Source organism: Protopterus annectens, chromosome 5.part0 (assembly GCF_019279795.1).
Source record: "Protopterus annectens isolate FY-2018-M chromosome 5.part0, PAN1.0, whole genome shotgun sequence".
Classification (NCBI taxonomy): Eukaryota; Metazoa; Chordata; order Ceratodontiformes; family Protopteridae; genus Protopterus; species Protopterus annectens.
In genome coordinates, this window is record NC_056735.1 from 284318787 (window position 1) to 284334314 (window position 15528).

Consider the following 15528-nt stretch of genomic DNA (forward strand, 5'->3'; position numbering starts at 1 on the left):
CTTAACACTGAAGCCACAATCTCTGGATTAATTACTTCATGCACAACTAAAATGGAATATAATCAAGTATTTTAATCTTTCTTTTTAATCACAATCATATGTTTATGCCTTCCAAGTTTTCTTCTTTGCTTGGACTGTTTCTTTTTTATGGTAATTGTATGCTTATATTTCCTGTGCTATTTCTGGATACCAGGAAATAGTTTGTGAATGGTCTTATATGTGCAATCTTCAGCACAGAACAGGCTCCGTCTTTAGACTTTTAAATGAGAATGAGATCCTATGGGGGTCTTGGGAATGTAGCCTGTTCACTTCTAATCATCTTTATCAGGGAGAGCAACAGCTAGCACAATAAACAAGTCAAGATTTCCTAATGATTTAAAATGAATGGAACGTATGCAAAGACATAGTAACAAGATCTTGGTGATTTGTGTAAATAAGCAGCATGCAAGCTGTTTACAGAAGTAGTGGAAAAAGTGTAGTGAATATTACATAGTTAGACCAGTGAAAAAGGAAAAAAAAAATAAAAGAAGAATTAAAACGTTAGTGGAAGCTAATAAAGTGAAGGATTTAGTAGTATAAGCAATGGACAACTAAACATTTACTAATCGTATGAATTTAATTGCCAAACCAAGGTAGAACAGTAAGTGCTAGAAATAGATTTGCAGTGGGTATGTAACATATTTAATTAAAATGACTTCAGAGTTTTAAGCAAAAGTACAACAAAAGTTTAATAAAGGATTTAAGACTAAAAGCAGCAAGCAGAGATATATTGACATCAGTTTTCAAGTTACGGGAGTGAGGTGATGTGACTGAAATGTAAAACTGATGCTGTAGTTAAGTTAGGTGACTCGTAAATTCTTTAATGCACTGTAAATGTAAAACTGTTACCCTGTGTAAAAAAAAAACAGGCATCAGTAAGTACTGGTTATTATAATATACCATAGATGCAAGGATGGAGTACACCAGTAGTGGGATAAGTTCAGTTATTGGTCTAGACAGAGAGTAAACAGGAGAGAGATGTGATGCTGAACAAAAATAAAAAGGACAACCTAGCAAGAAACCTGTTGACCTTGATCAGAGAGGGGGAGAAAGAGTGAAGAAAAGTTCCATTTAAAAGAGGAAACATAAAAGTACAATGGAAACTGGGAACAAGATTAATGTAGGATGTTCTTCGTGTTTCACTGTTGCATTGGTTTCAGATACTTTAACCGGTTATCGGTTGCAGTCATCACATTTGGGTTATCTGCTTGTAGTAGCCCTCAGTCAGCCTGATTAACAAAGTCTTGGGTGCTGCATCGGTTGCTGTCCCTTCTTCCATGACATCAGGTCATCAGGGGTATAAAACATGCAGCCGATGCCATTACATCAGTCTTTCTTGCCGTGCGGTGCCTGAAGCAGAAGCAGTTCGCAAGTGCCGGTCGGCCGACTCCTGAAATTTTTGTTTTCAAGTTTCAGAACCGAAGTCTTCAACTAAACTAAGTACCCCGTTGAAGAAACTTTTTCTTGCTCCTTACCGATGTTAGTAAAAGTTAATAATTGCATTTCTTGTGGAAAGCAAATACCTCACAAAGATTTTCATTTGTACTGTATTCCTTGCCTAGGCCCTGACCACAGTGTACCTTGCTGTCGGTTTTGTGCTTTATTTAATCAACGCACTATCCGTCATTGGTATATTTTCACCTCTAAATATTTCGGTTATCGGTTCAATTATCCAGAAATATCATTGGTAAGCCATCCGACTACCGGAATTCCAAAAAAATGCAAAGATAGAGACAGAGACAGGCTGCCTAGGTCCAAAGCTGCCGACAACTCTTTTCCTAAGCCAGTCACCAGTTCACCGGTACTCAGTGAGGTGCTTTTGCAGCCCCTGATACCCGCTACTTCTGATTTGAAGGCTTCTACCGAGACCCATTAGGAGTCCTGTATGCTGCGACATGCTTCAACTGTGGAACCTGCGAATGTCTCTACCTTGGATGGGTCCGGAGCCACTGTGCAGGCACCGGCTTCTGAGGGTATATTCAGGCCTACATACTTGCATATTAAACCAATGCCTCCTTCTTCTTTAAGGCCTAAACCTCGAACTACGCCTAGAAAACCAATGCCCAGGCTGCATGCTCAGGCCTCTATGCCTAAAACACAAATGATAAGGATGGCTGAAGATCTTATAACTTTAATCGGGGAAGCCAACCACCCTCTTCTAAGAGACCTAGGACTGAAACTGTTTATGAATCTTCTGACCAGGATTCTGATTTTTCTGATTCTTCCGATGATCTGGATTTACCCTTATCTACTTATGAGGATTCTGATGCAGAGGACTCTATTCCCTCTGCTTCCCCTCCAGAAAATGTTTCTTTTGGTAAAACCTTGCACACTCTAAGGGAGCATTTCCACTGGGAAAGCCAGGATTTTTCTGATTCGAAAAAGAGGCTTAGGGATTTCTTACTCTTGCCTCAGCATAGGCCTTTAGCTATACCTCCTGTACTAGACATTGTAGATGATGCCTTTTTGGAATCTAGTTTGGCCTCTGATTCTTTGCCTCCTGCTCCCAGAAAACCTGACATATATTACAGGGTTCCTGATTCTCACAAGTTCCTTTTTAAAAATCCTATTGCGGAAACAGAGACTATTTCCCAGGGACCCAAGGGGATTAAGGCCTCTACTGCCACAAACCCTACCCCTTCTGATAAAGACTCCAGGGCGCTGGATAGATGGGGTAAGAAGGTTTACACTTCTGCAACCTTGGCCATTAGGGCCTTAAACTGTCAGTTTCATATGTTAAAGTACCAACAACATATTATTGGATTACTTAAACAGAAAATGATGTTGATTCCTGACTGTGCTGAAAATAAGGAATTACAGGATTTAATGCATTCTGCTGAACAGGTTGGAAAACATACTTTGCAATGTGGGTTTGATTCTTTAGAGGCCTCTTGCAGGGCTGCTGTCACTGGGTCTGTACTCAGAAGGCATGCTTGGCTTAAGGAGCAATCTTTGCCTGATCATGTTAAAGCTAAACTGCTTGATGCTCCCTTAAATCAGGACCGGCTGTTTGGCAACAAAGCTGAGGAAGTTCTTAAAAAGATGGAAGATAAAGCTAAATCTATGCAAACTGTTAAAGATTTCTTACAAGTTCAGCCTCCAAGATTTAGTAGGCATTGGCCCTCTAAGAATTGGTCCTTTCTGGCTCCTTCCAGGCCTTTTCAATCCAAACCCAGACACAGCAGAAATCCCAGGTTTCAGTCCCAGGGAACGCACAGGACTAAGCAGTGGGGGGGGCTTCCGCTTCCAAATCTGGGAGTAGTAAGACTCCCCCCTATGGAAAACTGTCTCAATGACTTGATTTTAAAACTTCCAAGCACTTCTCAACTGAATGCTCCTTTAGGGGGAAAGACTGGTCTGCAGGCCAAAAACTGGGAACTCATTACCCAGGACAAATGGGTTTTAAATATAGTGTCCCAGGGATACAGATTTCACTTCCACACATTGACAACACCAAGCGGGTGGCCAGATCTACCCCCAAATCAGTGGGCAGAGGCTCAAAAGCAAATACTCTCCCTTTTAAACATAAAGACTATTCAAACTGTACCAGAAGAGGAAAAAGGACAAGGTTTCTACTCAAGACTTGTCCTATTCTGGACCTGTCTACTCTAAACACCTTTTTGCTGATTCCAAAATTCAAGATGCTGACTCTTCACCAGTTCCTTCCTATGCTAGGAAAAGATGCCTGGATGGTAACACTCGATTTAAAGGAAGCATACGTATACATCCCAATCAGGGAGTCTTGCAGGAGATACCTACGCTTCAAAGCAGGCTACAACCACTACCAGTTCTCTGCACTGCCCTTTGGCTTATCTACTGCGCCCAGGGTATTCACAAAGTGCCTAGCCCCAGTCATCGCATTTTGCAGGCAAAGAAATATTCAAATATACCCATACATGGACAATTGTTTACTTCAGGCAGAAAGCTAGGACATACTTTTGAATCATCTGGCCTTTGTACAAAGGGTGCTAACTTGTCTGGGGTATACCATAAACGAAAAGAAATCACACCTGGTACCCTGTCAACAAATCATATTCCTGGGAGCAAGCTTGAATACAACTTCCCAGATGGCTTTCCTCATGCCAGAGAAACAAATTAATTTGACAACCTACTTCAAACAAGTGGCCACAAAAACCCTACTATCTGCAAGGCAAATACTACAAGCCTTGGGCTTCATGGCCTCCTTCATTCTTCTAATTCCATATGCAAGACTGCATATGAGGAAACTACAATGGTATCTAAAAAGCCTATGGTGTTGACATTCTCAGGATCTAGAAGCAATGATTCCTATCATACCTTGCCTACGCCTAGAATTTCTTTGGTGGGCAGAGGCTTGCCACCAAAACAAGGGACTACCATTCACACCACCCCCTGCCGCCCAAACCCTAACAACAGACACATCATATTATGCATGGGGGTCTCACCTGTCAGGGAAGTGCATTCAGGCCAAATGGAACCCAAGTCAAATGCACTTGCATGTCAATCAAAAAGAAATGTTAGCTGTACAGAATGCTCTTGACAAGCCTTTAAGGACCACATTCTTCCAGGACAATTAATGGTAAAGACGGACAACACCACTGTTATGTGGTACAAAAACAAGCAGGGGGGTACACATTCTTACCCCCTATGCAGACTAGCCATGGCATTGTGGAACACAGCCCTGAGCTACCAAGTGCATCTACAAGCTCAATTCCTGCCAAGAAAACTAAATACACTAGCAGACGAAGTAAGCAGAAACCTCATGGAGCCACATGAGTGGAAGCTGGAACCAAGGATTTTCAACATGTTGACAAGCAAATGGGGGAGCCCAGATATAGATCTGTTTGCCCCCCCCAGAACTATCAATTGGACACATTTTGCACAAGGACTCCCCACAGACAAGCTTGGAAAGTGGATGCTCTGTCCTTCAGCTGGAAAAACCTATCAGTTTATGCCTTTCCTCTTCTGCCTCTGCTCTCCAAAGTACTGCTAAAGATGAAACAAGACAAACCAAGGAAGATTTTTGATTGCACCCGACTGGACACGCCAACACTGGTACCCCCTCTTCCGCAGTGTGTCACTGTTGGCCCCATGGCACCTGCCTCAGTCTCCTACCCTATTGTCTCAGCAGGAGAACCAGATTCTGCACCCTCAGCTTCATACACTGGACTTAGCAGCCTCGCTAATTACCTAATCTCTCCTTTACCATCCCTCAGTAAACTAGTGATGGATATCATTTTTAGAGGCAAGGAGGCCTAGTACTAGAAAATTTTATGCTGAAAAATGGAAAAGATTCTGTGTCTGGAACCAATCTCAAGGGATGAGCACAGCAGTGCCCAATTTACCTCAGATTTTACAATACTTAACTGAGATGCTTCACAAGGGCCTGTATTTCTCCTCCATCAAAATTCACGCCTCAGCCATTTCAGCTCATTGTAAAACAGAACCTCCCCTCTTCTCTCATCTATTGCTTAAGCAGTTCCTCAGAGAGGCCAAAAATCTATGACCACCCTGGAGAGCCCCAGCTCCAGCCTGGGACCTTAACTTTGTATTGGAAAAGCTCACCCTTCCTCCTTTCGAGCCACTTGCCACTGCGGATTTAAAATTCCTCTCTTTGAAAACAGCTTTCCTTTTAGCAATCACTTCAGCAAGAAGGGCATCTGAATTACAGGCCCTCATGGCAGTGGAGCCTTTCATGCGGACAGGGTATCCCTCAGGACCAATCCCTCCTTCATGCCCAAGGTGGTATCCACTGTGGCCCTTAACCAGTCCATTCATTTGCCAACCTTCTTTCTTAACCCACAGAATAAAGGGGAACGGATACTGCACTCCTTAGATGTGCACAGACAACTTAGATTCTATTCGGACAGGACTAAACCTCAAAGGAAATCTGACCAACTGCTGGTGGCATTGGCTGCAGGGGCAGAGGGGAAGGCTGTTTCAAAGCAAACCATTTCCAAATGGATAGGCCATTGTATTCATTTCTGCTACAAGCACCATGGAAAACCTATCCCACAGCGGATCAGACCCCACTCAACCAGGGGTGCATCTACCTCTACAGCCTTTCTCCGAGGCGTCCCTACCAGGGACATCCTAGAAGCTGCTACCTGGAGTTCAGTACATACTTTCACCAAGCATTACCATCTGCCAATTTTCTCTAAATCCAGAGCTGGCTTTGCCACTGCAGTCTTGCAGGGCCTTATAGCTGGTCCTAATGCAATCTAAATTCCTCCTCCCATCCTTAGCTTTGGGAATCTACCCAAATGTGATGACTACAACAGTGAAACACAAAGAACATACACTTACCATAAATGTAGATGTTCAAGTGTATTCACTATTGCAGTCCTGGTTACCCTCCCTCCAGCTCCCTTTCTTCTTTGGGCTATACCTCTACTCTACTTTACTATGCTCAAAAGCTTTTTGGTGTATTTGCTTTTTTGTTGGAGGTATAACCTTGTATATTTATAGATTTAATTGTTTCCAATTAGGGGGGCACCTGACATCTGGGACAAGAAAAACTGATGTAATGGCGTTGGCTGCATGTTTTATACCCCTGACGACCTGACGTCATGGAAGAAGGGACAGCAATGGACGCAGGACGCAAGACATTGTTAATCAGGCTGAATGAGGGCTACTGCAAGCAGATAACCCAAATGTAATGACTGCAACAGTGAATACACTCGAACATCTACTTTTATGGTAAGTGTGCACAACTGTACTTTATGCAACTCATGAGTTTTCACAGTTCATGAAGGAAGTCTGCACGAAGGAGCATTGCTGCCAGTGAGGTTAGCAGTATCAGAGCAACAGCTTGTCTGTTAGACATGTTTCAACAAGTCCAGCAGCAATAAATGTGCCACAGGCCCAGTGAATGTTACCACCGCACTGTGATATGACATACCCACGGATCTCTCTTGAAACTAGCTTGACACGCTGAGTGGGATTAACCCAGTTAACAAATGTAAATAATTAAATAGACAACACTGTGGGAGTTGTTTTCTCTGTAGAAAGTCACTGTATGCTCCTAACTGGTGGAAAGTGTGAGCATGAGACATACATTAGTTAAATTAACCAGGAAGTGTGGCTACTACATTATTTATTTGTCAAAGTATGCATTGTTCACTCACTGGCCCATTACTTGTTCAATGTTACAAATAATGAGTCCTGATTAATTTGAAGAATAGTACTCTTTGTTATTTTTTATTTGAGTTTTGAAAACATTTTTGAAAAAGGGTGTTTCCATGTTCCTCCTTCATTAAGGTGAACTTTATTTGTATCTTTACTATCCTATGTGTATTTATTATATGCTTTTAAAAATCGTAGCCAGCCTGTCTGATAGCCCTACTGTGTATACCTGTTCATTTCAGCATATTAGTACTGTCCTTGGGGGTTAGCCCAGCCACCTTGAATAAATGAACTGTAGTGATTTTTACGACACTCAAAGTCCCCATGCATGATACCCAGACTCCAGGTTTGTTGTAGAGCTAGCACTCTTTGTCCTTATTAAAATATTTTATATTAAGCCTGTTATAGACCTGTCACATGGGTAGCCAACTGGGTAAGATGAATAGATAAGGCACATACCTGTCTCTCTGTTCTTAGTACAAATGCTTTTACTGTTTGTGAAGGAAGTTCAGGGGACAGACTAACTGCTGTACGATAGAGAATGTGAAGGCAGGCACAGGTTCACATTATATGTAGTTAAACTGTGACTTATCTGTTGTAGAGCTCTACTATTTTACAATTATCTGTTGTGTCTTAGAAATGTGGGTACCAGCAGAAAAAAAAACTGTTAGGCCTTTCAAGTACTGAGAGAAAACCTCCCCAAATGTTTTGATGGCAAGACCATTTTACAAGCAATAAGCAATGGGAAATCAGTCTCATTTATCTCATCTGATTTTATATAACTCCTTGTGAAGAATTAATGTTGTAGTCTGTTTGCATGTGCCTGTGTTATGTTTTCCTTCCAATATATATGTGTTATGTTTTGATAAGGTATTGTTAATGTTGAGTTTATTGGACGCATCTTTTGCAAATTATAAGCCAGGGCATTATCGATTCCAGCTTTTACAGTAGTCCTCTGCCTATTGTGTAATTCTTATTTTATGTTACCACTGTATAACAAAGGTGTCTCTGCATTTGTTTATCATGCTAAATTATTCTGATTCAGACATTATGTTTAAAGTGATGGCTTAAAGGCACCCACCTACAATTTGTGGTAGTGATTATTACTTAATCTGTGACGCACCTTTAAGTTTGAATGTTCCTTATGCTTTGAAATAATGCTCTCTGTGTTATGTACATGTTAATTGCACTTTTAGCATAGCTGTACAAAGTTCTTCTTTATTCTGCACTTTCTAATTTTGGGGATATATTACAATTTTGTTTGTAGATGCTTTGGTCAAGATCTCGCAGTTTGCTGGATGAATGTGGTCATTTAGCAGCATAGCAGCATTGCTGTTTGGTAGTCTGTAACGGTGTAGTGCTTATGAAGGCTTTTGCTGATTGAGCTATTAATGTGATGCGGCGTCTTCGTAATCAGTTCTCTTGTTTTCCTATTATTGTTTTAATTGGTGATTTTATTGGAACAGGTCTCATTTTAACATGCTTAAACCTGTCTTACACAGGATGTTCATTGTTGTTCTTACTTGCTCTGGGCTAATAATTGATGGGATTGCACTTTCTTGTAAACTATAACAGCAGGTTATATGATAACTTTAGTGTACTGAATCTTTATTGCTTAACCATGTAGATGGCCAGATACACAATGGATTTAAATGTACCAGACAAAGGGTAGTAGGCTTTCTCAAAAGTATATTACAATAGTAAAGTAATGAAGTATGTAATCATAATCATCATCATCACCCCCAGTTTTTCCCATTTTCTACATGGGGTTGTAGTGTTGTGTCTGCTATTGCCATCTGTCTCTGTTCAATGCTACTGTCCTACCTTTTTCAACACTCATGCCTGTCTGTTGCAGGTCTCTCACACAGTCCATCTATCTCTTTGTTGGATGCCCTAATTTCCTCTTGCTTTACCCTTGTCATATGCTTTCTCCAAGTCTAGGAATGCCCAGTTGGACTATTTCCTTTCCTCTAGTTTCTTTTCAAGTATCTGTCTCACTGCAACTGTTGGGTCAGTTGTGCTGCATGTTGATATGAATCTTAACTGTTCATCTGCCATATTACTTTCTATTACTCTCTGTATTCGTTTATTGGTCACTATCTCCAGAACTTTCATGCAGTGTGATAGGAATTTGATACCTTTACACTGCCCACAGTTGTGAATGTCCTCTTTGCTCTTGAACACTGACCATATGTAAGATAAATAATGAAGGAAGGTTTATGTGTACATCTGGTTTCATTGATCCCGTGAAAAAGGAGACAGTTTTTCCATTTAATAAATGCAGAGCAGACAGACTACAAGGCGATTAGTTCATCAGCATAACAGTTATATGTGAGAGACAAAATATATTATTTTGCGGAAATAAATACCTGATCCAAGAAGAGAGCTGCACATGGGACAAAGCTAGAAATGGGACTTGGCAGGGGTTAGGAGATGAAGAGAAACTGGTAGTTACAATTGTTTGGCTTCACTGAATTTGTCTGATGTTGTTCCAGGTATTTTTCCTTGGATACAACAAGCACTGGTATTTCATTTGATATACGTGAGGGAACCGTCTTCTTGTGCCTAACTTAATCCTGTCTTTCTGCTCAGCACAGGTCTCATACATGGAGATTTATTTGCAATAAAGTTATGTCACGTCTGCTTTGCCTTCTTTTGCCACATACATATCTTTGAACCCTAACTAATTCTACACTCTTCTCGAGGTCCTACATTTAACATGTTATAAAGCAGTGGATCCAAGCACTCTACCTCTCTGGCAATGTCCTACACTGTTTCCAGTGATTCTCAGCATGAGAACTAAGTTCAGCATTATTTGCTTTCAATGTAGTTTCCCTTATCCATGTAACTTATGCTGACATTTTAGCTATGTCTCTTCTGTTGCTTCCAGCAAACTGAGTGAAATTAATTACTGCTTCTTCTCTGAATAGTCAGCTGGCAAAATTCTGCTCCAGGACTCCATGCAAGAAGGGCTGCCTGAAAGACAGAGATGCCTTTTTTTTCTTTTCTTTTCTTTACTTTACTTTTCCTTATGGTGGTGCTGCGGTAGCGTTGTCGCCTCACAGTAAGACCCTGTTTGATTCTCAGCTAGAGCGTCTTCTGTGTGGAGACATGCGTGAATGGACATACCTTCGTTGAAGGTTGTGCGTCAGGGCCGGCAACTCGGCACATAAAAATCTACTGCCAGCCATTAGCAGACCAGAGTGCCACCCCCTAACCGTGAAAAGCCGAAAGATACAAACAAACAAACACACTTTACTTTTCCTTAAATAAGAGTATTCCTGTATGCCTTTCCACTAATACCCAGGGAATTTCTGAAGATTCAGGAGGAATCCCCCAAGAACATTGTGGTGACTGCCTTCTGGCCCAGGCATCAGTGGTTCCCCTTCTTTTGAAACTGGCCAGAGGCAATTACCACAAGCTTCTGCAAAGACTGGATCTACTCACACAGCAACAGGGGTGTCTGGTATATCCCAACCTCAAACATCTTCAGCTGACAGCCTGTATGATAGGGCCTTAATACCATTTAGGTATCTGTTTTCTGAGTACATGCAGCAGGTATAAATTCAGACAAAAAGCCTGCTACTAGAAAAATCATATATAAGAAATGAAACAGATTTTATAGTTCTCAATATAACCAGAACCCATTCAGGGCTAGTATTTCTCTGGTTTTGCAATATCTTTGTGCTACTTTCCTGTGACTTGTCTTACTCTTGTATAAAAGTTCATGTGCCAGCCATTTCAGGATGTATGCCAGTGGATCCCCCCAATGCATTGTCATATCAAAATGTTTTAGTAAGGGGTATTACATAAGAAACCTCCAGGAAAACAGGTGGCTCCTCCCTGGGATCTTAATTTTGTGTTTGAGAAGATAACACTTGCTCCATTCAAACTAACTGATCTGCTGACTTGAGGTTCGTAACGTGAAAAACACTCTTACTGATTGGTTTGACCTCTGCAAGATGATGGGTCAAGCCTATTTCATTTTCCATAGAGACATGATTTCTTTGAGAACTAATCTTTCTTTTATGCCTGAAATGGTATCCAAATTTACTTTAAGCCAAAATATCTATCTCTGTGTTCTTCCCTGAACCCAAACGTTAGGGAGAAAGGATGTTTCATACGTTGGATGTCCAGAAATAACTCAGGTGCTATCTTTACAGAACCAGTTTTTCAGAACTTTGATCAGCTGTTCATTTCTTGTGAAGATAAGAAGAAGGGACAGCCTGTGTCAAAGCAAACTATTTAAAATTGTTTCTTCAGGCGTTTATCTTTTGTAAACTTACCATAACAGTAGGTATTTGACTGATCACTGCTGCAGTAGCCACTCACTCCATTCCCCTTGTTTTTGGTGTGCTTTTATACCAGGTTCTGGACATTTGTGCTTTTTTTCTAGCCATGTCCTTTGAGGACTTAGCATGACAGTGCAATAATGGCTGACAAGGTAGTTCTGAGGTAAAAGTCTGATATCAAAGATGACACTGAGGTTGTGCTTCTAGGCCACAAATTCAAGCCTATGGCCCTTATAACTAATGGATGAAAACCATGTCATTTGCTCAGAATTTCCTAACTGACACAATATCCTGAGGGAAAGACTGGTGGAGTTGTAGAGTATCAACATGTAAGTGGCATCCAAGCCTTTCTTCTGAATAAGATCTCCCAAAGCCAGTATGCACACAGTGAACAGAACAGGCAGAGAAGAAGATGGAATCCTATGAACTTCACAATTCGAAGGGTGGAGTACAGAGGAATCAAAACCAGAATATTCTCCCTAAAATTGTCCAAGAAGGTAACTCAATGTAGGACTGTTTCTGATAATCAGCAGTAGTTTTGTAAATATCCAAAGAGGGTCCCATAGCCTGCCATGTTGAATGCCATTGGGTACCCAAACAAAGTAGTCCAGTCAATCTTTTACTATATGGAGATTGTTAGAAACCCAGTATGGGATTTTTCAGTCATGTGTCAGGTCCAAATATTTGAGTGAAGTTGACTGCAGAAGTCATGTCCTTTGAGACGTGTATCAAGCTGCATGTATATGGTACCCAGCCAGATAGGGTAAAGGTTCAGTCTACATGTTGTGCAATGCATGGTTGAAACTAAATTAAATCATGGTAGTTGGACAAATAAAACCATCCTAACAGAAAATGACAACATGAGCTGAACGACTACTGCCTCCTTTGAGAGTTCTGTGAGTGTTTTGTCCATTCTGATGGATGTAAGCTTGGCTACAAAGAAGTGAGCAGTAAGCTCACATTCTTAGGCTAAAAACGCTCACTCACTGGGTGGAAAAATGGCTGGTCTACTAATTATGCTATATCTCTCATTAGACAGAAAAGACATGTTTGTTAAGGGAAATTTTGATTGGTACAGAGCATAATGCTCATCTATTCTAAGCTTAACCTTCATCAACCAGGTATATTACCATCTCTACTCATGTTTTTGACAAGTCCTCCATAGTGCATAGAGTTTAGGACCATTTCAAAGCTCACAGGCTGTAAAGTGGACTGGGTGTACTTGGCAGGCAGGTCTTACTGATGAATTATAGCAAAGACAAGCCCAGCTGTGTCCCTTGCACAGGACTTCTCTATGAGCCGATGCAGAGCAGGATAGAGGGTTCCTGGTGTGATAGATGTGAAATTGTTACACTGCATCAACTTAGGATCAGGGAGCAAGTCATGGGAGCTCTGCTACAAAACGTACCAGGATGTGGTCAGACCATAGGACCAATTCCATTCTGGGATCAAAGGTAGATACATCAAGTTGGAAAACTGACTTCAGTGTATGTCTAAAGTGATGGGTCACACAGGTAATAACCATATCAAACCTAGCAAAGAAAGCAAATTGAATGTTGAAATTGTCTATTATATAAAGTTTTGGGCTAGTCCATGCCAAGGTGACAAAGTAGTCAGTAAACTTTAGAAAGATCATCCTGACACTGCTATGTGGATAGTAGGTGAAGAAGCAACCACATTTTGCTGATGCATCCTTGACTTAGTTAGAAGAGTTGGATAGTCTGCCTGATGCCCAGGACAGTTACAGGAAAAACATCGCAATTGCATTCCCCAGCTGTGTCTTGCCAGGGATGCTAAATAACTGAGAACCTGAGTGGACAAGATTGTTTCCAGAATTGGACCAGTGCTGTTATCAAACTAGGTTTTCCTTATAAGTGTCAGTTTGCAGGTCTGCAACAAGCCAAAGATAATCCCCAGCTTGTTTCAGACTGACTTGGCATTACAGTGTATCACCAGCATAAAGAATATAAGAGACCATGTTCTCGTTACTAACCGTGAATAATGTGAGCAACACGTGTGGGTTTATCATGTAGCACTGCAGGACATCGGTAACTTGAAGTCTCACTCCATAATGATGATCAGATATCAGACCTATAGGCTCCATTTTCCACCCAGGAGCCTTTTGACAGAGGTAGAAATGGTAATCATCCCTATGTTTTTGAGAATATGATGCTTTCTATTGCTAGTGAAAACTGTCTAAGGAGATTCAAGTGACAAAAGGGTATAGTGCCTTTAGAATGGTCCATACTGTAAGCCATGGGTGTTATGACACCAGTAAAATCAAACAATAATTTCAGTAATATAAAGATACAATTTAAAATAAGAAGTAATTCAACTAAAACAAACTGAATGCTATAAATAATTTGTAGTATTAAGAACTGAGCCATGCATTTGAGACAATTAAGGCAAATGTATGAGAGAAGCAGAAGTTTTAAACTGGCAGAATTGACAAAGTAAGCTGTAAATATATTTGTAATCCTGGGAGAAGTAAACATAATGTCAGAGTAACGAAAATATAAATGGAAACAGTAAAATTAGATCTTGTCAGTGCAAGGTTTACTAAAAGCACGCAACAGGAAACTACATCATTAAACAGTCTAATAATATGAGAAACAAATTAAACACAAATAAATGTGGCTAAAATTGTATTCTGGTCCAGAAAGGGCAGAGGCAATGGTGCAGAGCAGATATAAGGTTAAATCCAAAAGTCAGACCAAAACCTAACAGAAACACTGATAAAACAACTAATTGTGTTAAAAAATGAATAACAGTAATGATGATGATGATGGTGTCAGGAGTAAAAATATCCAGTAACATTAAGCTGAAGTAATGGCAGTTATGGAGAGGAACATGAGTGTTTGAGGCAGCCAGTACGATCAGGAGTTCTTAAAGGATAACCAGAGTATGGGAAACAATAGAAAACCTCAACAACAAGCAATGAGTAGGTTGTACTTTAAAAGCTAAAAGTTAAACATAAATAGAAGTACTGCCAGACTGGGACATTGGTGAATTGTGCTGGAAATTTGTTATTCAGAACAGACTACTGCTAAGTGAAGAATGTTCAGCAGATAGGAAAAACACCAGGATACCATCAGAGCAGGCACCATACACATTAATAAGAGAGGGAGTTCCCAGGACTTTAAGTTTAATGTGGAAAAAAAAAGCAACACACAGACTTTGAGAAAAGGACAAATAAACTAACAGCACGAAATCTAGGTCAGATGATGTCCTGCAAACTCCAGTGGTTGGTGAAGCTAAAAATACCCAGTAATCAAGGCAATCGGTACTTTGCTGTTGAATCCAAACCAAAGGCAGCTTACGCATTTTTAAAAGTGAAGCTATCAGTCACTTTCATTAAAGAGCATAACTCTACAAATAAAAAACATATATGAAGATTCATGCTACAAAACAGTAATGAAAACAAATTCAGGTTGTAGTAACACTGTTAAATATGGGTTAGAAGGTTGACATAAAGGTGAAGGTGTTTACCTTAGAGACACAAGGTCAGGGTTTGATTCTCACATGGAGTAATTGGCTAGGCTTAAAATGGTCTACAAGGGCAGTTAGCCTAGTAGTAACCTATGAACCCATAAAACTGTAAATAAGGCAAAGCTGTGACTTCAAGTATCACCTGGAGCTGTGCGCTGGTGGTCAGTCCTTAAGCCACTGAGGCAGTAGAGCTCACAGGAGTGAACCATATAAGCAAATGAGTGACACGAGGAACAATCAGACCTCATGTGGATAACTACTGGTACCATCAAGAAGAGCAGAGTGACCATACAGGCATGACTGGAGCCGGGTCTCCTTAAGATAACCACGACTGAGGTAGTGTAAGGCTAAATAAACTATGTCTAGAAGTTTGAAAATGGTTTCAGATTTAACTAATTCTCTGTAGACGACAAAGCAGAGGAATAATGTGATGCTTATGAAAGTCTTGCTGTGGAGTTTTGCACTAGCTACAAATAATCAAGTTCATAGTAAGGTAGCCTAATGTGTTGGCATTATAGTAGTCCATTATAGAAGCAACCAAAGAGTGTGCCATCATTGGAAGGTCTTATGTTAGAATGACGTGGCAAATACTTGAAATGTTCCT

At 40.6% G+C, this 15528-nt stretch overlaps 1 protein-coding gene across 2 annotated transcripts in view; it reads left to right on the plus strand.

The window, feature by feature from the left end:
- SH3KBP1 (SH3 domain containing kinase binding protein 1) overlaps positions 1 to 15528 on the plus strand; it is a 1961420-nt gene that overhangs the window by 158223 nt on the left and 1787669 nt on the right. The gene's annotated exons all lie outside the window — the stretch shown is intronic.